The following is a 27,720-nucleotide window of genomic DNA, read 5'->3' as shown; positions in this document are numbered from 1 at the left end:
AAATATTCACAGTACTTCTCTTTCACCTTGTACAATGGACATCCAAAAAACTTCTTTCCCCTGCTATTTGGTTTGTTGGAGGTCCAAATGGGACATTCAAACCCGCACTTATAGATGGCTTGTGCCTTCGATACAGAGCTTGAGTTGATTGTAGTGTTACTCCCATTAGATCTCATCTCAATCAATTTCTCAATGTAATTTTCCCCAAACTATAAACATGTACCCTAATTTTATAATATATGTATGTATGTATATAATGTAACGGCCGAATATATTTCACTCTCACATGAGATGCATATGCTGCTTTCTATAAATTTTTTCCCACGTGGACGTCCACATAGTAGTCCACATATTCAACCCGCATGCCACGTCAGCAAAAACCCAACATCCGTTACTGGTTGACTGACGAAAGGACTGCGGTGAGAAAAATTTAAAAATTTAGGGACGTTAATGTTGGAATTTTTAGTTCAGGGATCTACTTTAGAAAACACCAATAGTTCAGGTAATTATGAATTTATTTTCCCTATATTTTATTATAAGATCCTTGAAAGAATAAATAATAAGTACATTGTATATATTTAGATAAAATTTATAAAACATATTCATTTTTTCCCGAATTTAAATATTCTCAATAATTTAGTGTTTTCATAAAATATTTTATGTAAATTAATATTTTTTTGCAATAATTTAGTTGTTAATCTATATAGTAATCAAAATCTCTAATAAAGCCCGATATGATCTAATGTTCCCCAAAAATCTCGATAAAATCTGTCACGATAATCTAAACGGGCTCTGAAACTTTTTGAAAAGCCCGATCCGGCTCGATCAAGATAAAAGCAGGCCCCGGTTAAAGGCAGGGCTGTTTAAGGTCCAAGCCCGGCCCTTTTGTGCATCTGACTGATATCTGGATAAATATCAGCGCCGACCTACCTGTAACATACACAATTTCATCGAATCATGGTTTTGAAGGTGTCTGTAAGATACAGCTTCTTGTATCTGTAATACAAGAAGCTGTCTCATAATATTCAATCCTAGCTCAATCGCCCCTTTTTATTAAACATAAGGTGTCAATTTCTATTCACTTAACAATCTTTTACGAGTATAATTTATGTTTTTTTATTTAATTCTTCATTTTTATTTAAATTTCTGAATTACTTGCAGAAACAATGAAGAAAGTGCTTCATGAATTTCGTTCCTGTTCACGTGTAGTTTCCAGGTAATTCTTCGTATTTTTCGAAATTAATGCGAGATTTATAATAGTATTTATTTTTGTTAAATACAACAAGTTGATCTAGATTTGTGTAATTATGTGTGTGTAAAGTGTATGAAGAAGAAATCTAGAATGGATACGTCCACATTCATTTTTGGTTGTTTTTTCTATTTAAACGGATCCCGATCCGTTAAAACTATCGAAATTTCCAGCCTCAAACCCTTATAATTTGAAATTTATTACAACTTACAGATTAGTATATAGTGATGATATGCATATGAAAAACATTATTTGGGATGAGGATTAATGATCAAAACATTTTGTTGAGAGCGAGTATACTGTTTGTACTGCATTATTTGGGATGAGGATTAATGATCGATTGAGCCTCTTCTAATCCTTTAATAAGGGTTCATACACATTGCTGACTGTGTTGCTCCGACTCGGCTATTCTATAGGCGGTACCTATGTCGGCACGGAATCCGTGCCAGATTCATGGTCTTGAAACCGAATCCTTCTTTGTCGTTACTGGAAAACAATTGTAGCTCGCCAAAAAATATTCGAAGTTTGCCGTAAAAATCATCCCTCCGGTAATAATCGCTGATCTACCGGTGCTTTGAAGGTGACTCTGTATATGTTTGCAGATGTGGGTAGATGATGGATACTTGGATATGTATGACTCTGCGTACCCAAGTCCAATTATTATATAGCAGCTGCACCTACTGGTGCACCTACTGGATCTGGTAATTCCCATAATAATACATGGGTGCAGAAAGCAAAAGATAAAGATTATTACTCTAGTCCCTTTAATTTCTGTCTAAACTCCCTATTTATTATCTTTTCGCGTATATAATAGAGAGCTAAGTATTTCTTTCTTTCCTCTTCGGCAATTGTTCATATTCCCAATTGAATACTTTCCGCTTTAGTAATTGTTCAGATTCCTAATTGGCCCGTATGATTTGTAAATATATAGTCTTATTTAGTTATTTGTCAATGACTGTTAATGAAATTTACCTTAGCGGATGTATGAGGTCTCAAATATAATGTCTTGCTAACTTTTAATCAGGGTCTTCATTTAACCTTCTAGACTTCTGTTGTAGACAACAAAGAATAATTAAATGTGTACAGGCTCCTTTATTTCTTCTCTGTCTATGAATCTTAGTATCTTATTCTTACAACCTCAGAGCTCCACTGCTGCTTACATTTTTGTGATGTTTTGGATTCGACTCAAAAGCTGTAATCCGATTTCTGACACAATACACCAACATCGCAAAAGATGTATATTTCTCATTACACAAAATACATGAATCACTATTTCCTTTCAGTGAAACGCAGAACACACATAAAAATATTTTTTGAGAATAATACTCAATATTTGATGTTCCGTTCAATATCTTAAAAGTACTTTTATGCAGATGTATTGTTTTTTTCCTTTACAAACAAGGCCTTAACCGGCATTTAGAAAGAAAAAAAAATTCTATATAACAGCAGAAGATAGTGATTATGTTGCAAGTTCCCATATGCTATATGCTGATTGGATCCACGGAGGCTTCCACATGTTTGATAACTTTTAGATGATACAAACCTTTAGTTATAGAAACATTTTGTACTTGGTGAAGTTGATATATTACTTTTTTTGTAGTTTACGTGTGTATACGTTTTCACATCTAAGATCATATTTGTAGGTAGAGAAATGGCAGGATATTAAAAACTGTAGCAAAGAGTTTCTTGGTTACATGAATGTTGGTGATTATTATCAATCCACATATATTAATATGAATTTGTTAACATAGCTGCATAATAGTTGAAAGTGACACTTGGAGCCTTTTCGGATGCGCCATTTAGACACTTCCCCCTTTTCACTGTTATTTTGATCATTTGACACATAATAATAAAGGAGAGAGAATGTAGACTTTGTGATCTTATTTGGTTAATTAGATTTCTTAATGCTATGAAAGCTTTTCCGTAGTGAAATTTACAGTATTTAGCTCTTACCTGGACTGACCAAATTTCATGTGGTTTACAGTGAAGTGAGGATAAAAGATTTGGAAACATTGGATTATCTAGACAACCTGTTTGATCGAAAATGCTTCACTGAACAAGGAGATGCAATTATTTTTGAATCCGAGGTATACAGTCTTATGTGTGGATTCCCTAGTACTTAGTTTTTTACTTCAATAGTGCACAATAAATGAGCATAGCTGTCATCATCTCCCGTTTATTGACAATGTTCTTCGAATTAAGGGATGTAAAAACTTAATTATGAACTAAGATTAGTGGAGAAAAATATGTGCAGTAAATCTCCTCATAAAACGTATAACGATTTCAGATATATAGAAACCTTTAAGGTAGATAATATATATGCAAGTGTCTCTTGGTCCAAACTAAACATCTTTTTTTTACTTGCCAAATATGCAAAAACTTGTTTTGACTGATGTAAAGTCGCATTAACTATCATTTCTTTTTTACTTCGAGTTCTATCTGTTGTGTGACAATTCTGAAGATAGATTGCTTATGGAGCAGCTTCATATGGAATGATATCATGTCAATTTTTCAAAAACTTGAATCTACTGCCTTGTAGATGTAGATGAAGGCTCTGCCTCCAGTTGACATCTTATATATTTTTCAGGTGGATCGGGCTTATCTTTCTACGGAAAATTGTATTGCAGTCATCGATCACGAAGAGAAGTTTTGTGATAAAAAAAGGGTTAAGATTTTGGCCGTATTTTGTTGGAATGAAAATAATAAACTATATTTTTAAATCAATACAATATTATTGATGTCCTAATACAAGTAGAATGCATGTTAGATATATGTTAAACGTAAAACAGATGCACAAGATTAGTCAGATAAGTAGCCTAATTAGTCATGACTTTCCTACAACAGTTAAATATAGATGTATCTCTATTGCCTAGGATTTCCACAATTCATTTTGATTTGAAGTTGTAATTCGTTATCTAGAAGGTGTCAATTTTCGGACTCTGTTCACTTATACAATCTTGATTATCCATGTGTGTGTATACATATGATTGTGGCACAGTTAGACAATTTGACTGAATTATTTTACCATCTTTATCTATGTTTTTTTAAATTTATTATCGAACTTCTACTTCTACTTTTACTTCATAAATTTCTGAAATACTTGCAGAATCAATGAAGAAAGTGCTCCATGAATCCCCCCGGTTGAGTCGTTGACATCTAGTTTCCAGGTAATTTTTTCATTTTTTTAATTAATGCAAGATTTGTAATGTTTGTTGCAGTTGTTATTTTTTATATTTTATTTTTTTGCTATTATTTTAAATTTATTATAGAAATTCATGCTCTATTAAAATCAATAGAATTTTCGCAAAAAAAATCCACTAGAATTGAAATACTACCCAACATATTATTGTTGTCATTAGTGCAACCATATTGGGAGGTTAAGAAACGTCATTTGGTGGAGGCAAAAGTAGTCAATTTTTACCTTTTAAGTATTCACATTTGGAGTTATAAATCTCATATGGAGACAGAATACCATATTTAGTCATTTGCTTCTCTGAGGTATCTATTGTTTTTTGGTTACATATTCCAAATTACTCCACTGGAGACCGGTCACAGCTCATTCTGAATGGTGTACATAGTTAGTGTCTGCTATATCTTTTACCGGCAATATCAAATCATAAATATTTTATTTACTCATGGAAGTGGTGTGCATTACTTTTACATGAGAAGGTATTGTAATAAGTTCCTTTAGATTAATATTATTGATCTTGTTATAAACTTATTCTTATAATTTTCTTAACAAGTGCCCTGGTTTTCAGCAATTGTTTGAGGAAGCTGTTGCAGGCCATCTAAATCCATAGCATCTGACCGTGATTGGCTCAGATGAAGCCTCAAAATATTATTACTGTGGATTCTTCTTTAATGTCCATCCAATTATTTAGAGCAGCTGCACCTGCAACCTACTAGATGCGGTAATGCCCAGAATAGTACATGGGTGCAGAAAGCAAAAGGTACAGATAAATAGATAATTACTTTAGTCTCTTCATCTTTTTCAAAGACCCTATTTATATCTTTTTGCATATATAGGATAATAGAATGCCTCCGCTGGACCTTTGTTGCACTGTGGAGCAATCAGCTGTTGTTTCTTTGAAGTTCCAGCAGTCTCCAGTGCTTCTTTCGGCCTGAGCTGCTGCATAAGAATCTCGCTAAATGACGGGTTCTGAAATGCTTTGGCCATGCTAATGAACATCTGCTGTTGCTTCTGTTCAGTCCTTCTCAGCCTCTCTTTAACAGATAACAGATAATTATCTGCATTCTCCTGTTCCTTTTGGATATTCATAATTTCAGTCCTCAACCTGTCGGTATCACTCTCTAATTGTTCGAGTTCTGCCTCCTGTTTAAGGCGCTCTCCATCACGTGAATGCTGTGAACTCTTTTCATCCCTTAAGACATGCTGCTCAGGTTGCTGTAAATTGGTATAAGTAACACCGCCTCTCTTGTAGATGCTTCTCAAAAAAATTGAGTTTTGAATATGGTTCTCCCTGATCATGAGCTAACTCAGTCCGCATTTGTAGCATTTTCCGACCTTTCTTTTAATCAATTCGTCAAACAATCTCAACAAAATATATACAGCAACAAATATAATCCACCAGATTAGAAATACTACCCAACATATTACTGATGTCATCAGTGCAACCATATTGCCCTGGTTTTCAGCAATTGCTTGAGGAAGCTGTTGTAGGCCATCTAAATCCATAGCATCTGACCGTGATCGACTCAGATGAAGCCTCAAAATATTATTACTGTGGATTCTTCTTTAATGTACATGGGTGCAGAAAGCAAAAGGTGCAGATAATTACTTTAGTCTCTTCATCTTTTTCAAATACCCTATTTATTATCTTTTTGCATATATAGTAGATAAATACTTGGTATTCCTTCCGTTCCTCTGCAGTAATTGTTCATATTCCCAATTGAATACCTCTTAGGCGATTGTTCAGATTCCTGATTGGCATATGATCTTTAGATATATAGTCTTACCTTTTCACAACTGTTGAAGGAATTAACTTTAGTGGATAAATGAGGTCACAAATATAATGCCTTGCTAGCTTGTAATCAGGGTCTTAATTTTAACCATCCAGTCTTCTGTTGTAGACAACAACGAAATATTAAATGTGTACAGGCTCTTTTTAACAATGTTCACTACATAAATGTGCTTCTCTGATTGGTTTTTGTACCTTTTTCGTAACTTCCTGTACCAGATCTAGACGCTACTCTATTCCCTGATGATGGCCGTACAGTATTTTTAGAATAAACTTTCTTGTCGAATATGGACTGAGAGTATTTGTTTAATGTAAAATTAAACTAACAGCGCCATAATTTAAATAGGAATTTCCATCTTCTTGTTATACTTGGTATTTGAATAAACACCTTTTAATTCATAGAGTAATTGACAATGTTGGAATTTGAATTTGTAAAACGTAGATGTAAAACGTTTTAATTTACAACAGACAAAAGTTTTCCATGGTGTGATTTGTTAAAATGATGATTTGAGTCCATAAAGTGCTTCTATTAATTTCAGCTTAATTGTAATTTGGAGTCGATGTCTATTATTCAGGCCTTAAGCTTACTAGAGATACTGAACCGAAGAATTTGTATGCCGATTTTGATGTGCATACTTTTCCCACTAAAACTTCTCGAGTTGCATCTTGGATGAAGTAATTCTATTATATGCCAATCAAGTATTCCTTTGGCTAAATATTTATGCGAGTTCTATTTTAAATGCTATAATTTGTCATTTTATGCTATAAAAATACTAAATCTATGACGACACTATTAAATTTGGTGTCATGCTTTGACATGTAGTTTTCAGTTTTTCTGATGTATTTGTGTGTGCTTGATTTCTTAGAACAGTAAAACAAGTTAAGGAATAGAAATTTTAAGCTAGAAATGCAAGAGAATCTGATAGGATTCAGTTAGAGAGAGAGAGACGCTGGTGGAATAATAACTTCTATTTTCTGAATAATAGTTCAAACATGAACGTAATTAAAATATTGATGATCTGTTTATACTAAACCTCTATTTACAGTTTTGATTACAACACCCTTGCTATACTACTCTAGCTTTTCTGTCCTTAACCCCTCCTTCAAAATTATTCTTTAAAACAGGAATCCAAGGCCTTCTGTTGCGCATCAGCAACAGTATATTCTTGAACTTTTCTGTAAAGATTTGATAATTGTACTTCATCAATTTGTTATCCATTTATGCTGCAACCAATTTCTCACTTTCTGCTCAGCCAAAAACTTAAGGGCCCAGTGGTCCGGCTTAATGAAAGAAGTGATTATCCATGAGATATGCTGTCCCAATTGCCTATGTATATGCATATGAAATGAACAGAAGTATATTGAACGTAATAAAAGGGTGCAAGGTCATCTTTCATTTTGCTATGTGTATAGTATTACTTGTATTGTCATATTGGTTGTAGTTGCACGGCCGCTTCAAACATCATCTGGGAAGATAAAGTAAAAATTCATTTGATGAAGTATTGGATCATGTATACAGCACCTCATTATAGCATGTGCTTGATTATAATGATTTTTTCTTTTTAACTACAGAGTGGTACAAGTACAAGCACGGTTTTTTGTGGGGAATGCTTCAACGTCGCAATGGAAGGAAATATAGTTGAAGACGTGAATATTGATGAAACGTGAATATGGTTGATGCGTGATTTCAAAGCAGTCATCAGATTATAATTCTGCTAGAATTCTTAGAGATTGACCTAAAGGTTATTTCTCTAGTTAACATTATAGATTGTAATGTTTTCTTTTTCAAACTTAGATAGTAATGTTTATTTGTTTCAGTTTAATTATTATATCGTAAAATAATTTTTTAACATGTGTGTCGGACAATCCCAAAACCCCTCCCCCGCCAAGAACAGAAAAATCTCTGGAGAATGGAGGATCAGAGTAGTACGTGGAGAAAGACTTGGAGGATAAAGGCACCTCCAAAGATCCTCAACTTCATGTGGAGAGCTCTATCCAATTGTTTGCCTACCATGGTTAATTTGCTGCAGAAAAATATGGATGTCAACCCAGTTTGTCAAGTCTGTTGTCGAGGGGAGGAAACAGTGGAGCATATCTTAGGCTCCTGTGACTTGGCAACTCAATGTTGGAAACAAATTATTCCTCAAGTGCCTCTCAGTGGTAACATGAGTTTTTATCAGTGGTGGCAAAGAATTTTGGAGGTCTGTGACAATGAAAAAAGAGCTCAAATCGCCGCAGTGTGTTGGTCGTTATGGAAAGCCAGAAATGAGCTAACCTGGAACAAGAATTTTACTCGTTTTAATGTCGTTATTGCACAAGCAAAGCAGTTTCTTCTACAATGGAGTATAGCCCAGAAGAGTAAACCTCAATCGCGTTTTCCTTACTATGTTGAGGGAGACGGTCAGGAAGTCTGGGTTGCACCACAGATTGATTATATGAAGATCTCGGTGGATGCAGCGGTGTTTAATGAGTATAATTCTACAGGGTTGGGTCTAATTGTTAGAGACGAGCAAGGGGAACTAATCCAAGCGAAGACGCAGTACAAGGCTGGCATGATTTCGAGCACAATGGCTGAAGCGTTGGCGATAAAAGAAGCCCTCAGCTGGATCAAAGCGAGCAAGGTATTGGTGGAGTCGGATTGTCTGACAGCCATCCAAGCAATCCGTAGCAAGGCTCCTCTGCTATCTCCTTTTGGTCAGGTCATTCAAGACTGTCGTAAGATGTTGGAGAGGATTTAAAAACAGTGTCTCTGTTTGTTGTTAAACGGTCTGCTAATATGGCGGCGCAGGAGCTAGTTTGTTTGTCATATTCTTTCCCAGATCGAGTTTTCGATAGGATTTCTATTTCCATTGTGGTTAAAAATGTACTGAGAATTGATTTATCGGTTTAATAAAATCTCTTTGTTTGTCAAAAAAAAAAGGGTCGCCATATTACGAGTCTATCTAAAATTGTAAAGTGTCATAGAAAATTACGCACTAACCAGATTTTTTCTAAATAATATAACTAACATGCAATATCGATAAAAAGTAGATATTCTTATCTGTCATCACTCATTGCATTGAGTTTGACCTGGTTAATATTCTTATTTATCTTCTGCAATTTGTTAGTGCAAGAAGCTTGACCTAGTTTTCAAAGGAAGAACTAGAGGGCACTGGAGGGAGTCTCGGTATCTTTCAACTGTTTAAGTTCACAGAAATTTTAGTGTTAAATTTTGAAAAAAAAATATAAAATAATGTAATTTGGCTTCTTCAAATATTAGTCGGTCCCCCGTAAATTTTATTTCTGGTTCCGTCCTGTTACTTTTTAACTCTTATATAATAAAAATGACATGTAAATTAGACGTGGGTGCTCCTGTATGTAATATTTTATAGTTGATATAATTAATTTAGATATTTAAGTAGATAATTAGACATAAACCATATTTCGGGCGCCGAAGTTCGAACTCCACAAAATCAACGTTGTATTAAAACTATATAAATTTAGAAAAATCTCATAAATATTAAATCATGAACTGTTACTCAGATTTAAAATCCTTTAAACATTTTTGTCAAAAAAATATGACTTGAAATTTCAAAACATACTTGAAAAAAATATGTGATATAGTCATATGGAACAAATATTGAAGTAGACAATGAGTGGGCTTGTGCCGCGGGAGTGGGAGTGTGACAGTGAATCCAACTTAGACTTTAGGCATCAATATTGGGCTTAAATGACTGTTGTCTTCAAAAATCTCGGAATAACACCAAATTGTAATATGTTGTTAAACCAGGGATTTTGAATGCAAAAACTGAATTTAATTATAAAATCCAAGCTCTTAACTTAGTATATCTGAAAATTAAAATGAATAACTGTAATGGATTTTTCGAGTTTTGTAAAACAATTCTCGATTTTATTAAAGAAAAAGTGAATAAAAAGAGGACATGAAGATAAATATGGAGATAGAGATAGGTAGAAAAGGTGAAAAAGAAGGTAGGGCGGCTAGGGTTAGGTGAAGTTAGAGCGGCCGACTCTCATACAAGAGAGAGAAGTTATTTTAATTATTGATTACTATTAACTTCAACAATAATTATCCAACATAGATCTTTGTCATGGATATTATTAGTTACCAACAACATTTTTTGATTTGCATGCAATATTTCGGAAAAATGTAGGTGATGAAAACATATTTTGTTTGGTGTTTGCTGAAACAACATAGACCATAGGAATGTTGTAATTTCAGAGAGAGATAAGTTGATGGATTTAGAAAGGTGAATTGGTATTTCTGTAATTGATTTTAAAGCGTTTTAGTTATGACATGCAGCTAATTAACAGAAAAAATGCTCACCGACAAGCATGAGTATTAGTACAGGCTGATCATGTAAACCGCAATCTTTTTGTTATATCTACACTTAAACCTGTATTAAGTAATATCGGATAAAGTTATAACCTTATTTAGGTATAAATTTTGTCGATCGTAATTTGGGGCACGGTCGTAAAGTAATATTCTCGCTAAGAGTACGAGATAAAAAAAATTAGAAAGTTATCAAAGGCCCAACTAAAATATAAAGTAATAATTTCATAATTATATGTATATTTACATACTCGGCCTGACCCGATTAAAAACCCGGTTAAAATTTGATTATTCTAATATATTTTTTATATATTTACATTTATTATGAATATAAATAATACTTTATGTTGTAAGAGACGTGCCTTTACTTTAACAAGACTAAGACATTTTGTCAACCCTAAGTAAGTTATATTGTTATCTTAATTTGTATTTTGTACTTGTAACATTTAAAGTCTGTAAAAATGTCAAAGGAGCATACTAGAGCCTTTTTCTATAAACAGTATCAAGCCTAAGAATTCTATCTGGAAGAAGATCAAGAAGATCATGCCTCAGAAAAATTATGAAGAAGCTTGGAGTTGAATAAAGTTGTTTTAAGAAAAATACTCTAAGTCAAGATCTCTACAAGTCACAGATTTAATGTTATAGAGAAGTCATTCGAGAACTACAGAATAGCTTATATAGAAGTCAGGAAAGCTACTAGAGAACTCAGAGAGATATCGACAAGTCAAGAAGACATGAAGGTTAGAGATATCGACAAGTCATTTCTTCACTAGAGAACTCAGAGTTATCGACAAGTCTACATTCTTTAGAGAACTCAGAGTTATCGATAAGTCAAGTTCCACTAGAGAACTCAGAGATATCGATAAGTCAAAATTCACTAGAGAACTCTGAGATATCGACAAGTTAAATTTGACTAGAGAACTCTGAGATATCGACAAGTCAAAAAGCTACTAGAGAACTAAGAGTTATCTATAAGTCAAAGTGAAGATGTAAAGACTAGAGATCTCGACAAGCTAAAATTCTCTTATAGAGAATTGAAGACCTCTACAAGCCAAATTAAATATAGAGTACTAGAGATCTCGATAAGTCATTATACTTATCGAGATGTCAAGATCTCTATGTGCCTAAACTGGAGATCTCGAGTAAAATTCTCAAAGTACAGAATCATAGACCGGTTCAATATTCATGATAAACATCTTCACTTTGACTTCATGATAGACCCGTTCAAGATCTCTATGTGCCTAAACTGGAGATCTCGAGTAAAAGTGCACAAAGCTCAACTCAAGGCTTTTCACCTCTTTGGTAAAGCTCTTGAAGACAAATTGACTGGTTATGAAGACAAGATCAGGAAGATTGTGAGGGAAAAGATGGATGAACTCATTCTCTCTCAAACTGAGATCAAAAATTAATTCAAATACTTCTCAGAACAAATGTCTAAATATGATCTCAGTGGAGTAGATAAGGGCATGACACAACTAAAGGACTCATTTGTTTCCTTGCACAAGCAAGTTCAAAATCATATCACTAACTCTAATGACACAAGGTTGAAGCTAGATCAGATGCACTCTGCAAGATACACTCCTTCTCCCTTGGTCATGGATGAAATTCAGAAATTTGTGCAAGCTACATTTGGGTCTTCCACTATTATCTCTACATCAAGCTCCCATCAACCTGCATCTACATCAACAAATCTACAGATTCAATCTCTACAAGGTCAAATCACTGCATTGCAAGACTCCAACTCTTCTCTCACTGCACAAGTTCAGGCCTTGACATCTCTTGTCAAGAGCCAACAAACAGATATCAAAACCCTGGTGGACTCCCATAAGCCTCTTCAAATGCAGAATTCTGTAGCCTTGGGAGCCATCATGGGTAAACTCAACATACCACTACCTTCTTTGCCTGAACAAGTCAGGCCTGAAATTCCTATTCCCCTTCTAATGCCTGTCAACAAGACTAAGGGGGAGATAAAAGCTAGGTTGACACGATCAAGGTCATCTCAACAACAAGTCCAGGGTCATGAAAAGAAATCTAAAGAAGTTGATCTTGACATGGAGAGACTTATTAGGGCTGTTGAAGGACCTAGTCTGAGCAGAGAGTTTGATGAACTACTCACGGATTTAAAAGCTTCTCTCAACGACAATCACTTCACATACAAAAAGGCTCTGGATAAGACAATTAATTTCATAAGAGTGATCATGGGCAATCAGGACAACTTTCTGCACAAGAGAATAGATATCAATGCAAATGACTCAGGGACAGACATATGTATGCAAGTGTCTCTAAATTACCTTGTCTCAAGGAGGGCATCTGTGTAACACCCCCAAATCCGGGGTCGGAGATCCGGGTTGTCACGAGTTCTATTTCCCTTAATAACACCCAATCTTAATACACAATCAACTACTCTGTACTGTGACCCCACAATAAACACACACACCACAAGTTATAGTCTCAGAGATGAATATCCAAAAATAATCACAAGTCATTTTATTCCACAATTATATGTCAATACACCTTAAAAAGGTTTCTGAATAAATTTACATTTCTTTGCCATTATTACAATTCATGATTATACATAAGTCTGGTACATCAAAAGTTGAAGCCTAGTCTATTGGTAGTTCCCACCTCAGCTACAGCGACTTCAATGCCTATAGGAAGCTGCGGAACGTTTCCTATCCGCTCGCGAATCGGGAGCTTGGTCCTGTTCATCTTTTCTATCTGTTGTTGTGTGATGAAAGAAGAAAGCAAGGGTGAGCAGCAAGCCCACCAAAATAATATGTATAATGATTAACAATATATGAGCCTTCTCATAGTACTCATGAAAGTCTTGGTCAAAAGAAATGAACCAAGTTTGATATCTTAATGCGATGAAGTCGCAAAATATTCAGTATATACATATATACTTTTCAAAATCTTGGAAGTCCTCTTCCATGTATAATATACATAAAGTTCCAGTTTATAACTGTATAAAAAAATATCGTTGCAAGGTGATCTCATATATCTAACCTTGTCTCAACGTTTTTCTGAAAGTCTTTGATATGCATAAGATAATCATTTACTAGATATAAGTTTAAAAGATGAAGTTACAAGATACTCCAATATACTTATATCTTTTCTAAATACTACTTGAACTACCACCGTTCAAGTTATAATTAGTTTCAAAAGTTCATCACACTGATGAGACTACAAGATAAGACTTGAATAGATTCAATCTTTGAAATATTTTGAAGGAAATGAAGTTATGATATACTTCATTAAGTCCCGATATATATATACACCTATATATATACGTACGTTTCCTGAAAACCTCTGTCATGTAAAGTATGAACAGAATGGCAATATCCAATAAATTTGGAAAGGAAAGAATTTTGGCATAAACTTGATATCTTGCTGATCAGGCAAAGATACCAATAAGTAACCTTTTCTACTAGTAGATGGACGAATTCCCCACTGGTCATCACCCTGGTCGCAATAGGACCTTATGCTGGACTGTCACTCAGCCACTTATGCATTTGATGGACTCCCACTGAGCCACTTACACTATCATGGACGCCCACTGAGCTCATGTTGCTTATGCCGACTCGATAGATGGACTTACTTCCCGAACGTTGGGTAAGTAATCAATTCATTTACCAAAACTGCAACCTTGTTGCGAATATAAAATACACCATAGAGCCGGATCCCTCAGGTTTTGAGCGAGTATTTAAATCCCCTTTTTAAAAGGAAGATCTTAAATATAAAAATGAGTTTTGGGATCCGCTCTAACTTTTAAAAATCATTTTGAAGACTCGAAAACACTTTAAAGAGTGTTTGGAGTAATGCTGATTTAATAAGATAAATCAGTCCCAATGTATTTAGAAAATGTCTGAATATTATTATTTAAATAATATTCCCATAAAGAATAATCTTTATACAAATAATTGAAGTAGAAGTTGTAAGACTTATACTTGAAATGAGTATTAAATAACCAAAGATATACTTATACGAAAGTAATATCTTTATTTGAATATCAAAAGTAAGTTTGATTATCGAACATTATTCTTAAATAAAATAAAGAATATTATTAAATAATAAGCGGAGTCATAATACCTCGAATGAATATTATAAATAATATTCATTAAATAAAATAAAGGAGTCAATACATCCTCAAATGACTATCCAATTAATAATCATTAAATAATATAAACTGAGTCATAAGCTCTCGAATGAATATTCGAAATAATATTCAATAATAAAATAAAGGAGTCATAAGTCCTCAGATGAATATTCGAAATAATATTCAATAATAAAATAAAGGAGTCATAAGTCCTCGGATGAATATTCGAAATAATATTCAATAATAAAATAAAGGAGTCATAAGTTCTCGGATGAATATTCGAAATAATATTCAATAATAAAATAAAGGAGTCATAAGTCCTCGGATGAATATTCGAAATAATATTCAATAATAAAATAAAGGAGTCATAAGTCCTCGGATGAATATTCGAAATAATATTCAATAATAATATAAAGGAGTCATAAGTCCTCGGATGAATATTCGAAATAATATTCAATAATAAAATAAAGTTGAAGTTATCGAATAAACCTTATTCGATTAATAGTTTTGAAAACTATAACCATATATATATAAAAAATATGTATATTATACTCGGGAACATCGACTCCCGGTTTAGAAATATGTTCACCTTTTTATCCCCTATACTAAGGGTAACTCAAATACCGCTTATCTCTAGCATAGGTATTATGCAACTGTAAGCATTTTAACCAACAGATATATAATCCAAGAATATGAAACAGGCATGCATATATACCATATCACATGCTACAATATATCGCAAGAATTTGCTAATCACAAATATGCATTTATCGCAAGGTCATGCATATACACATATACATCACAACAACAGTATAACGGGTAGAAAACTTGCCTGAGTGCTCCCGGATAGACTTAAGCTTATAGTGGGTCCGATAACCTATGAACAACAACATAAGTCGGAATTCAACCCCGGTCGCTTAAGAAACTAGACTTTAACCATTTAGAGTCCTAACGTTCGCTTTCGCGCTTAACGATTCACTTAAGTCGCTCGAGTACTATCGGCTCCACCATTTTTAATAAATTAACCATTAAGGGTTTTAAGGCGATTCTTTCGGAGTGTCTTACCAACTGCCTAACACACTTAACATAATTGTTTCATACTTCAATTAGTCCTTTAAGGTCTCTAACCTATGTTTCGAAGTAAGGCAAGGGGTAATGATTCGTTCGCGAAACGTCGTTACTTAAAACGGCCGTTTCTCCTAAACCGTACATCGGAATCAAACGAACCACATATCAAAACGAAGCTCGTAACATGAACTATCTAAACATGGCAATGGTCAAAACCTAGCAGGGAGTTCTCGGGTCCTAATGTTATGAACAAAAGCAGTCTAAAGTAAATCGGACATTACGACGACTATGTTTACGCGATTTCCCAATTTTATACCATTCCAATTCAACACCAAACCATCACCAATCAACCCACAATCATAACCCAATCAAAACTCCATCCATACTTTATCATAACAGCCCCAACCACTCAACATTAACAATTTATACTATTCTTTATCATAAATTTAAAATACACTTAAGTTCATTAATCAACAACCAAGATTTACAACTCCAAAAACATCCCAAAACCAACTAATCTCTACATACACAACCATCAAGCCTCTCATGAACTATAACACTCATATTATGCTCTTAACATTCAATAACAAAGCTTGGTTAAGAGATTATACCTTCCTTGAAGCTTCTTAACACAACACAAGAGCTTTGAATGCCTAAAGAACCTTGATCCTTGCTTGTATAACCTTAAACTTTCATAAAAATTCAAGAAAACTAAAGTTATTTTTTGAAAGTTACTATTCACCATCTTCTTCCTTGAATTAATGGAAGAGATTGTGAAGGAATTAGAAGCTTAAACTTATAGGACATCCATATCTATGTACAAGGAACCTTAGATAATTACCTTGTGATTTAACAATGCTTGGAACTTGATTTTTGATTTTTCTTCCTTTGAAAAGAAGAAAAAGCCGAGAGCAATGTTGAAGAAATGAAAAATTTTGTGTTTGATTTGATTTGTTTTGGCTAGCTAGGTTGTTTTGGTTTTGTTTTTGGTTAATTACCTTTCTAACCTTGAACTTTGTGTGGTTTACAATCATCCAACAATTCCTTCCCTTTTGTCATGCTTATGTCACCTTGCACATGTCATAATGCTTCCACTTGTCCACACCTTGTGATTTGATGATGTCACAATCCTTGGCTTCTTGTACAAGCTTGTCTCTTGGTCACTTATTTGTTTTACGGTTCGCTTATCTTTCGTTCTCGTTTATCGTTTGAGAGATCATATCCGGGATCTTATTACTTGGGTTCCCTTAACCTTTCTCAATACATTATATTCCTTTTATGATCCTCTCTTATAATCCTTTAATTTAAATCATTTTTATCCTGTTACCTTATACTCAATTCTTTCCGTATCTAGTGGATTTCCGGGAAAAATCAAAGTGTTCGGAATTGGATTCTGACGATCTTTACATACACTTATATGTCATATAGAGTACTAATAAAATCCCAGAAGATCAATAACAGAACCCCTACATAGTGTGGCATGAAAAGTTTTCTCATTCAGCATAATCTGCAAAATCACTATTCATAAGGGTTTCAAAAATTTCCAAAAATTGGGGTTATTACAATCTGAGTTAGATATCTTCATCAGCAAAGTCAAAGTTATAACTCATGAAGATACCTTGCTATTGACTGAATTGAGGAATGCTCAAATGGCTGCTTTTCCTGAAGCATATTTACATCCAAACAAGGGTATAACATACATCTGTCCAAACACCAATTACTTCAAACATTTTCAGATCCCCAAACATTGTGTCATGAGCAACAAGAAGCTTATCATGATCCTAGGAACTAGTTTAAGAGCTAAGAAAAATAAGAACAATGATGATTTGGAAATGATAAAGCTACTGAGGAGATATCTGGAAAATGCAGAAGCCAACTTGCCCGAAACACAAATCAACAAGGATAACTTGGATGATGATGAACATAAGAAAGATGATCAAAATCCTTCTGGCTCAAATCCAATTCAGTCCAGTAAGCCATCGGGCAGCAAGGGTGGAGAGAAGAAGAAGGAGGATGACAAGAAAGATGAAGAAATGAGGAGAAGATGTGAGAGGAAGAGCAGAAAGCCTCATGATGATTCAGAAACTCAGAAAACCCTAAAAATCCAAACACAACCACCTCAAACCTCAAAGCCAAAGTTTTTGTACAAACAAACAGCCAACTCTCTTCTAAAAATCCCAATCACCACATGCCAGACAAATCTCAAGAAAATGACAACCCTATCTTTAGCCAGACATTCATTAAAATTCAAGCACAAACATGTTGGGAGAAAGCCTAAGAAAGTCAAGCTTGCAAAGAATGTGGAAGTCACTGAAAGGGGCTTCTGGAACTGTTTCAAGCAATCTGAATTTCTACCTCTAAATTGGTGCATCTCAAATGAAGACTATTTTCAACAACTTGCGGAGGAAATAGTCAAAATTTGGATTGTATCTCTTAGGGAAGTAATAATTTTCTATGAAGATGGATCATTCACCTTTCTTAGCAGCAAATTAATGGACTCTCTTTCAACCATAGAAATTAAGAGAATAATGAGCTTGATAAAGGACAAGGATACTGTTTCAAGGGCATGAAGATCAGTTCTAGCTGAATGGTTGATTGAAAGGGAAAAAACAAAGAAAAGAGAAGAGGCTGAAGCTGAAGCTGAAGAGAGAATGAGGAAGTATGATAAAGAAATAGAGATGTACATAAAAAGATCTGAAGAGTTGAAAGCAAAAAAGAATGAGCAAAATTTCTAAAGATGGGAGATTTCTGAACATCAAAGCTGGTGGATTCTCAAGATTCTGCTTAGAGGTTCTGGACAATGGTTATCCAAAGACAGCAAGACAAAAACTTGTAGAAGCTCTGAGTGGAACACTTATCATAGAAGAACTTTAAATTCTTGATCATTTGAAGGATAAACTCAGAGAAGAAGCAGACGTAAAAACTGTCTGTACCTGATTCTTGTAATCATTGAACCTTGTGAATCTTATGTTGTATAAGTTTTAATTCTATCAAGCTTATGTATTAATTCTATACTCCATCATTTCAAACTTGGAGTTAGTCTTGTTAACAGGCATGAATTTGTGTTAAGCAATCTTCTCACAAATTGGGGAAGATTGTTGTAAGAGACATGCCTGTACTTTAACAAGACTAAGACATTTTGTCAACCTTAAATAAGTTGTATTGTTATCTTAATTTGAATTTTGTACTTGTAACATTTAAAGTCTATAAAAATGTCAAAGGAGCAGACTGGAGCCTTTTCTATAAATAGTATCAAGCCTAAGAATTCTATCTGGAAGAAGATCAAGAAGATCATGTCTCAGAAGAATTATGAAGAAGTTTGGAGTTGAATAAAGATGTTTTAAGAAAAATACTCTAAGTCAAGATCTCTACAAGTCACAGATTTAATGTTATAGAGAAGTCATTCGAGAACTCCAGAATAGCTTATATAGAAGTCAGGAAAGCTACTAGAGAACTCAGAGAGATATCGACAAGTCAAGAAGACATGAAGGTTAGAGATATCGACAAGTCATTTCTTCACTAGAGAACTCAGAGTTATCGACAAGTCTACATTCATTAGAGAACTCAGAGTTATCGATAAGTCAAGTTCCACTAGAGAACTCAGAGATATCGATAAGTCAAAATTCACTTGAGAATTCTGAGATATCGGTAAGTTAAATTTGACTAGAGAACTCTGAGATATCGACAAGTCAGGAAGTTACTAGAGAACTAAGAGTTATCGATAAGTCAAAGTGAAGATGTGAAGACTAGAGATCCCGACAAGCTAAAATTCTCTTATAGAGAACTGAAGACCTAAGCCAAACTAAATATAGAGTACTAGAGATCTCGATAAGTCATTATACTTATCGAGATGTCAAGATCTCTATGTGCCTAAACTGGAGATCTCGAGTAAAATTCTCAAAGTACAGAATCAAAGACCAGTTCAATATTCAAGATAAACAATCAACAAACAATCCAACCAGCTGGATTGACAAGTGTACAAAAAGCAGTTTGAAGAATGTGCAAGATCAATGGTAAAGATTAACTGACAAAGGAAGATCAAAGTGAACACGGGATGCTAAAGATATGCTAAGTCAGAAATGGAAGATATACTTTTTCTATAAATAGAAATGACAAGTGATAGTTTATAAAAGATAACAACATGTCTTATTGTACACTGTGTAAACCAGCAGTTAACTAAGTTATAAAGTTAACACTGGTCCTTTAATCAGTTGTAACAATTCAGATCAAATTTCTTGTAACACTCTCAAGGAGAAGCTAAGCTCTTTATCAACAAAGAGCCTAGAAATTTTGTAGCAAAACAGTCTTAATTTTAATATAAAATTAAGTGAGTTTTGAAGATCTGTGTTCTTTATTTTCTGCAAGCTTAAATTCTGCATGAACACATTTCACTGTGAGATTTAATTTACTTTGATCAACCATAAACATTCAAGAAAAGCACAAAAACAGTAAAATACATTCACCCCCTGTGTATTATTCATTTTCTAACACTTTAAAGACATATATATTTACATATATATATATATATGGATAACATTTATAAAACATAATATTTTATAAACACGTCCATTTTTGCCCCAACTTAAATTTTTTCAATAAAGCTGTGTTTTTATAAAATATTTTATGTAAAAGAATACATTTTTGTAATAATTTAGTTGTTAACCCATATAGTTTTTAGAATATCTAACAAAAGTCGATCTAATTTAAATCGAAAATGAGCCCAATCCAATTCAATACGGCCCAAAAAATCAGTAAAATCCGCCTTGAGAATCTAACGGGGTTCTGAAATTTTCCGAAAAGCCCAACCCGGAGGCAGGGCTTTTTAAGGTCCAAGCCCGGGCCTTTTGGGCATCCGACTGACATATGTATAAATATCAACATCGACCAAATATGTATATTTATATAGGGCTGAGTTCTATGGAGTCCACCTTTTTGTCGGAGTCCTCGGAGTCCATCTACGTTCTGCAAATAAAATATATTGTAAAACGTGTTATTTTGCAAAACATGTTACACAAATAGCATAACTTCAACAAAATCATTCAAATCTCATATATTTACAGTACAATATGTATGTTCTGCAATATGTTCTGCAACATGAACATTTATGTTCTGCAAATTAAACATATTTTGTAGAATAATATATTTTTGCAATGTCCTGCTTGTAAAATGTATGCAATCTACAAGATTTTTAATAGAATAGTGATGTTTGTCGAAAAATAAAATGTTTTGCAATATTTTAAGCTATATTTTACTTGCAGAACATATATGGACTCCGAGGACTCCAATTAAAAGGTGGGCTCCATAGAACTTTACTCTATTTATATATACGTTTAGGAATTTCATAGAATCATGATTTTGGAGGTGAAATCGCGTTGCAGCCGATCGACCTCTCTTTGTACACGAAGCTGCCTCGTAAGATTCAATCTCTCAAGCTCCCTTTTTATTAAATATAAGGTGTCAATTTCGAATTTCTATTCACTTATACAATCTTTTCTGAGTATAATTTATGTTTTTTTTATTTAATTTAATTCTTCATTTTTATTTGAATTTCTGATTTTACTTGCAGAAACAATGAAGAAAGTGCTCCACCCCGTCCACGTGTAGTTTCCAGGTAATTCTTCATTTTATTGTGATTTAATTAATTCAATGCGATCTTATTGTTATGTTTTGTTACGCTTGAGTATCTTCGATTCGATATGGATTTATTGCTCTATTTATCATTGTTAGTTGTACTCGAATAATTTAGTGTTTGATTTGATATTGTTCTATTGGTTTAACTGCTATTGTTTATTTATTTGTACGGTGTGATTTTGTAATTAATTGAATATTATGGTGGGAGCAATTAATGTTTTATCGGCTTGAACATTTTTACTTTATTTAGTTCAATTGAATTATTTATGAGTCGAATCTAGACTTGATTAATTAATGAGTCAAGTAGAATATTTAGACTAGAGCATGAGAAACCTTATTCGAAAAGAGAATAGAATTTGGGGATCTCTCTTGAGGTGTCTAGTTAGCCATTATATAAGCCATAGGGATCGAGTCCGCTTAGTTTTATTAGGATATATTACCTTTTTTTGTAGACGATTCTGGCGGAAACTCATATATTTTTGAGGGAGCGACCCTTATTAATGGTAAATTTCTTCATGTTCATATTTTCATTTGTATGATTATTTGCGATGAGGATTAATGATCGATTAAGCCTAATATGGAAGATGTAAAGTGATACTTAGTGCTTTGTCAAGTGGGTGCATAAAAAATAATTTTGTTGTACTTTCTATCAAGAAGAAATTTCACAAAAAATAAGTTTCTAATGTTTCTAATGTCTTTAAAGGGCTACGCCAGGTCTGTTTCTAATGTTTGTTTTCATATATTCTGATTGGTTAGGCTTATACTCGCTATCTGGAAGCGGAACTGCACGTGTTACTAGAAGAGAATGCACTCCTGCAACATGCTTTGGTAAGCATGACACTGGCTACAACTTTGTTTCTGTAAAACCAATCTGCATGTTTATTTTTAGTTCTCTTTTTGACTAGTGCATACATAAACAAGAAGCAACAAAGAGGATAAAGCAGCAGGCATGTTGCCCACGTACTAATCATTTCATATAACAATGCAATACACACATACACCGTAATTTTGCAGACAATGGAATTTTCACAAATTTTAATTTCCGACCTCAGTAACTCTTTCCCCTCTCTCAAAAAATATTAATAAATCCACATCTCACGGCATAATAAGCGCTTTCGGGTTGTATTTTAATATGTAAACTTTACCAAGATTATTTATTTTAGTTAATATTATCCGTTCATGCCATAATGACGGAGTAAAATACCAATATAAACCAACATTATCATATATTTTATGAATTATGAAGACCATAAGTTAAAGGTTTTTTTTACATAAATTCACACATACATATACATATATATATGTGTGTGTATATATTATATATACATATATATATATGTGTGTGTATTTATATATATATATATATGTATGTATATATATATATATATGAAAGCCCATAATTTATTTATGTTTGTGTAAATACAAAAATATAATACTTAAAGTATGACATGGTTAGATATAAATATATATTCAGTTAGAGGTATCAATGGTTCTGATCCACATAATCATATTTAATATATAAGTTTATTTAGTTCATTTGTTTGTAATATTTAATTCGCAAATGTTTATAATAGATCTAAATATTAGTGTTAATGTGATAAATATGGTATATGTCAGTCAACTGTGTTATTAAAGGTCACTGGTAGGCTGTGATAATATCATTAAAATTAATGACGAACAATAATATTTTGTACAAATAAAATTTATTATAATTTAAATGTACTACCACTTTTTATAAATAACATGATTTTGTACTCAAGTTTCTCATGTATTAATATTATTTATTTTGTTATAATATTATTATTATTATTATTATTATAATTATTATTAATATAATATAAATAATAATAATTATTATTATTAGAATTTTTAATATATATGTTTTATAAACCTGCTATTAAAATGAAATATTTTTTCTTTTTAATGAAATTTAAAATTATTACTATTAATATTAATATTTAATTTTACTTTATATTTAAAATTCACTTATTTATATTATTAATTTGATAATTAATAATGTATGTATTCTCGTTTTTAGAATTTAACTTACGTTAAAAATAAGGACAATTTTTGTAGACAAAAAAATTTGAATCATTAACTAAAAGGGAAATTTAAGGGAAATTTCATTTGAAGATGAGGGTTTTTAATTTTCGGAGCAAATAAAAAGGATAAGACAATACTACGCCATGCCAAATAGAAAAATAAACTGAGGGTAATATAATATTTTTTATTGTCTTGCTCTGATAATTAAGAACCTGCTCTGAAAATATAACATCTCTAACTAAATTATTATATATATACATATATACGTACATACGTACATATGTTTGGATGTATGTATGTATACATGCGTGCATGTATTTCTATAATAATTAGTTATAAATGAATATGTATATATTAAGTATGCAATTATTAATCTATATTAGTAAGTCATAACTTAGGTATTATATGATCCATGCATATATCTCTATAATAATTAGTTATAAATATATATATATATATATTAAGTATGCAACAACTAATCGATATTAATAAGTTAATGATGTGATAACTTATGTATTATATGAATTCTTATGCAATGGTTATCATTTAAATTTTTTATACTAATTTTTTAATAGAGTATGTAAATTTTATGAAGAAATTATTTTTAATGACTTACATATCAATTGAGGTAATAAAAATTACATGAATGAATCTGTATTAATTATATAATAATGAATGAGTATTAATGATTAAAACAAATAATGTTTGGATATTAATTAATGTATTTATGATTAAATAATGAATGAGTATTAATGGTTAAAACAAATATTGTATGGATATTAACTATTATATTCATGATTAAATTTGCTCATTAATTACCGTATCTATGATTAAATAATGAATGAACATTAATGGTTAAAACAAATATTATATGAACATTAATTATTGTATTTATGATTAAATTTGCTCAGCGAACCCTTGTTGCTGTATTAGATATATAATAGATAGATTTGTTTCAGATGTAATATTTTAAATTGTCATGTTCTTGTAATATTTTATTTTTTAATTATGTAATGTATTTTAATAATAAGTAATATTTTTATTTTTAATCTTATTAATAGGGTCACTTGATTTACCGAGCCCATGAAGAAGGAGATGGCAGTGGACTTGGGTCACTTGATTTACCAAGCCCATGTTTTGCTTCAAAAATAAGGAAATGGCACTTGCTCGGCCTATATAATACGGCTTAGGGTTAGGGATTAGCACCCGTTTATTGTAATCAATTTCATGTAATCATGGTTTTGGAGGTGAAATCGAGTTGCAGCCGATTGATTTCTTTTTCTACACGAAGCTGTCTCATCATATTCAATCTCTCAATCGCCCCTTTTTATTAATTATAAGGTGTCAATTTCAAGACTCAATTCACTTGTACAATCTTTTATGAGTATAATTTATGTTTTTTTTTAGTTTAATTCTTCATTTTTATTCGAATTTCTGAATTACTTGTAGAAACAATGAAGAAAGTGCTCCACGAATCTCGTCCCCGTCCCCGTACAGTTTCAACTCAAGTTTGAAAATGTTTTTATGTTTCCTGCAAGCAATTGTTGGGCTCACTGCTCACCATTTCATGGAGTGCAGAGATTCTTAAGGTCCTCTTCTTGTACAATCTTTTATGAGTATAATTTTTTTTTTTATATTTAATTCTTCATTTTTATTTGAATTTCTGAATTACTTGCAGAAACAATGATTGTGTGTAAAGTGTATGAAGAAGAAATCTAGAATGGATACGTTCACGTTCATTTTTGGTTGATCTAGCTTTGTGTGTAAAGTGTAAGTAAGACACTGGCTACGACTTTGTTTCTGTAAAACGAATCTGCATGTTTATTATTAGTTATCTTTTTGGCTAGTGCAAACATAAACTAGAAGCAATAAAGAGGATTAAGCAGCAGACATGTTGACCATCATTTTATATCTTGCATATTTTCATGTTCAGTAATCATTCATGTGCATTACTTTTACATGAGAAGGTCTAGTAATAAGTTCCTTTAGATTAATATTATTGATCTTGTTATAAACTTATTCTTATAATTTTCTTAACAAGTGCCCTGGTTTTCAGCAATTGTTTGAGGAAGCTGTTGCAGGCCATCTAAATCCATAGCATCTGACCGTGATTTGCTCAGATGAAGCCTCAAAATATTATTACTGTGGATTCTTCTTTAATGTCCATCCAATTATTTAGAGCAGCTGCACCTGCAACCTACTAGATGCGGTAATGCCCAGAATAGTACATGGGTGCAGAAAGCAAAAGGTGCAGATAATTACTTTAGTCTCTTCATCTTTTTCAAAGACCCTATTTATATCTTTTTGCATATATAGGATAATAGGATGCCTCCGCTGGACCTTTGTTGCACTGTGGAGCAATCAGCTTTTGTTTCTTTGAAGTTCCAGCAGTCTCCAGTGCTTCTTTCGGCCTGAGCTGCTGCATAAGAATCTCGCTAAATAAGGGGTTCTGAAATGCTTTGGCCATGCTAATGAACATCTGCTGTTGCTTCTGTTCAGTCCTTCTCAGCCTCTCTTTAACAGATAACAGATAATTATCTGCATTCTCCTGTTCCTTTTGGATATTCATAATTTCAGTCCTCAACCTGTCGGTATCACTCTGTAATTGTTCGAGTTCTGCCTCCTGTATAAGGCGCTCTCCATCACTTGAATGCTGTGAACTCTTTTCATCCCTTAAGACATGCTGCTCAGGTTGCTGTAAATTGGTATAAGTAACACCGCCTCTCTTGTAGATGCTTCTCAAAAAAATTGAGTTTTGAATATGGTTCTCCCTGATCATGAGCCAACTCAGTCCGCATTTGTAGCATTTTCTGACCTTTCTTTTAATCAATTCGTCAAACAATCTCAACAAAATATATACAGCAACAAATATAATCCACCAGAATTGAAATACTACCCAACATATTACTGATGTCATCAGTGCAACCATATTGCCCTGGTTTTCTGCAATTGCTTGAGGAAGCTGTTGTAGGCCATCTAAATCCATAGCATCTGACCGTGATTGGCTCAGATGAAGCCTCAAAATATTATTACTGTGGATTCTTCTTTAATGTCCATCCAATTATTTTAGAGCAGCTGCAACCTACTAGATGCGGTAATGCCCAGAATAGTACATGGGTGCAGAAAGCAAAAGGTGCAGATAATTACTTTAGTCTCTTCATCTTTTTCAAAGACCCTATTTATTATCTTTTTGCAGAAAGCAAAAGGTGCAGATAATTACTTTAGTCTCTTCATCTTTTTCAAAGACCCTATTTATATTTTTTTGCATATATAGGATAATAGGATGCCTCAGCTGGACCTTTGTTGCACTGTGGAGCAATCAGCTTTTGTTTCTTTGAAGTTCCAGCAGTCTCCAGTGCTTCTTTCGGCCTGAGCTGCTGCATAAGAATCTCGCTAAATAACGGGTTCTGAAATGCTTTGGCCATGCTAATGAACATCTGCTGTTGCTTCTGTTCAGTCCTTCTCAGCCTCTCTTTAACAGATAACAGATAATTATCTGCATTCTCCTGTTCCTTTTGGATATTCAAAATTTCAGTCCTCAACCTGTCGGTATCACTCTCTAATTGTTCGAGTTCTGCCTCCTGTTTAAGGCGCTCTCCATCACGTGAATGCTGTGAACTCTTTTCATCCCTTAAGACATGCTGCTCAGGTTGCTGTAAATTGGTATAAGTAACACCGCCTCTCTTGTAGATGCTTCTCAAAAAAAGGTGCAGAAATTACTTTAGTCTCTTCATCTTTTTCAAAGACCCTACTTATATTTTTTGCATATATAGGATAATAGGATGCCTCAGCTGGACCTTTGTTGCACTGTGGAGCAATCAGCTTTTGTTTCTTTGAAGTTCCAGCAGTCTCCAGTGCTTCTTTCGGCCTGAGCTGCTGCATAAGAATCTCGCTAAATGACGGGTTCTGAAATGCTTTGGCCATGCTAATGAACATCTGCTGTTGCTTCTGTTCAGTCCTTCTCAGCCTCTCTTTAACAGATAACAGATAATTATCTGCATTCTCCTGTTCCTTTTGGATATTCAAAATTTCAGTCCTCAACCTGTCGGTATCACTCTCTAATTGTTCGAGTTCTGCCTCCTGTTTAAGGCGCTCTCCATCACGTGAATGCTGTGAACTCTTTTCATCCCTTAAGACATGCTGCTCAGGTTGCTGTAAATTGGTATAAGTAACACCGCCTCTCTTGTAGATGCTTCTCAAAAAAATTGAGTTTTGAATATGGTTCTCCCTGATCATGAGCTAACTCAGTCCACAATTATAGCATATTCCGACCTTCTACTGCCTTGTAGATGAAGGCTCTGCCTCAGAAGTTGACATCTTATCT

At 33.3% G+C, this 27,720-nt stretch overlaps 3 long non-coding RNA genes across 3 annotated transcripts in view; all 3 read left to right on the top strand.

The window, feature by feature from the left end:
* LOC141711295 (uncharacterized) overlaps positions 1-27,720 on the top strand; it is a 77,699-nt gene that overhangs the window by 11,524 nt on the left and 38,455 nt on the right. The gene's annotated exons all lie outside the window — the stretch shown is intronic.
* Positions 918-27,715, top strand: LOC141711296 (uncharacterized). Its single transcript, XR_012571298.1, has 6 exons — positions 918-1,064; positions 1,162-1,216; positions 3,234-3,336; positions 3,837-4,416; positions 26,671-27,103; positions 27,170-27,715. It is a non-coding gene; the product is annotated as an uncharacterized LOC141711296 (long non-coding RNA).
* On the top strand, positions 21,061-22,174 carry LOC141711247 (uncharacterized). The gene is made up of 3 exons (XR_012571274.1): positions 21,061-21,176; positions 21,289-21,333; positions 22,110-22,174. It is a non-coding gene; the product is annotated as an uncharacterized LOC141711247 (long non-coding RNA).

This window comes from Apium graveolens, chromosome 3 (assembly GCF_009905375.1).
Source record: "Apium graveolens cultivar Ventura chromosome 3, ASM990537v1, whole genome shotgun sequence".
In the NCBI taxonomy this organism is placed as follows: domain Eukaryota; kingdom Viridiplantae; phylum Streptophyta; class Magnoliopsida; order Apiales; family Apiaceae; genus Apium; species Apium graveolens.
This window is presented reverse-complemented; position numbering and strand designations above follow the sequence as displayed.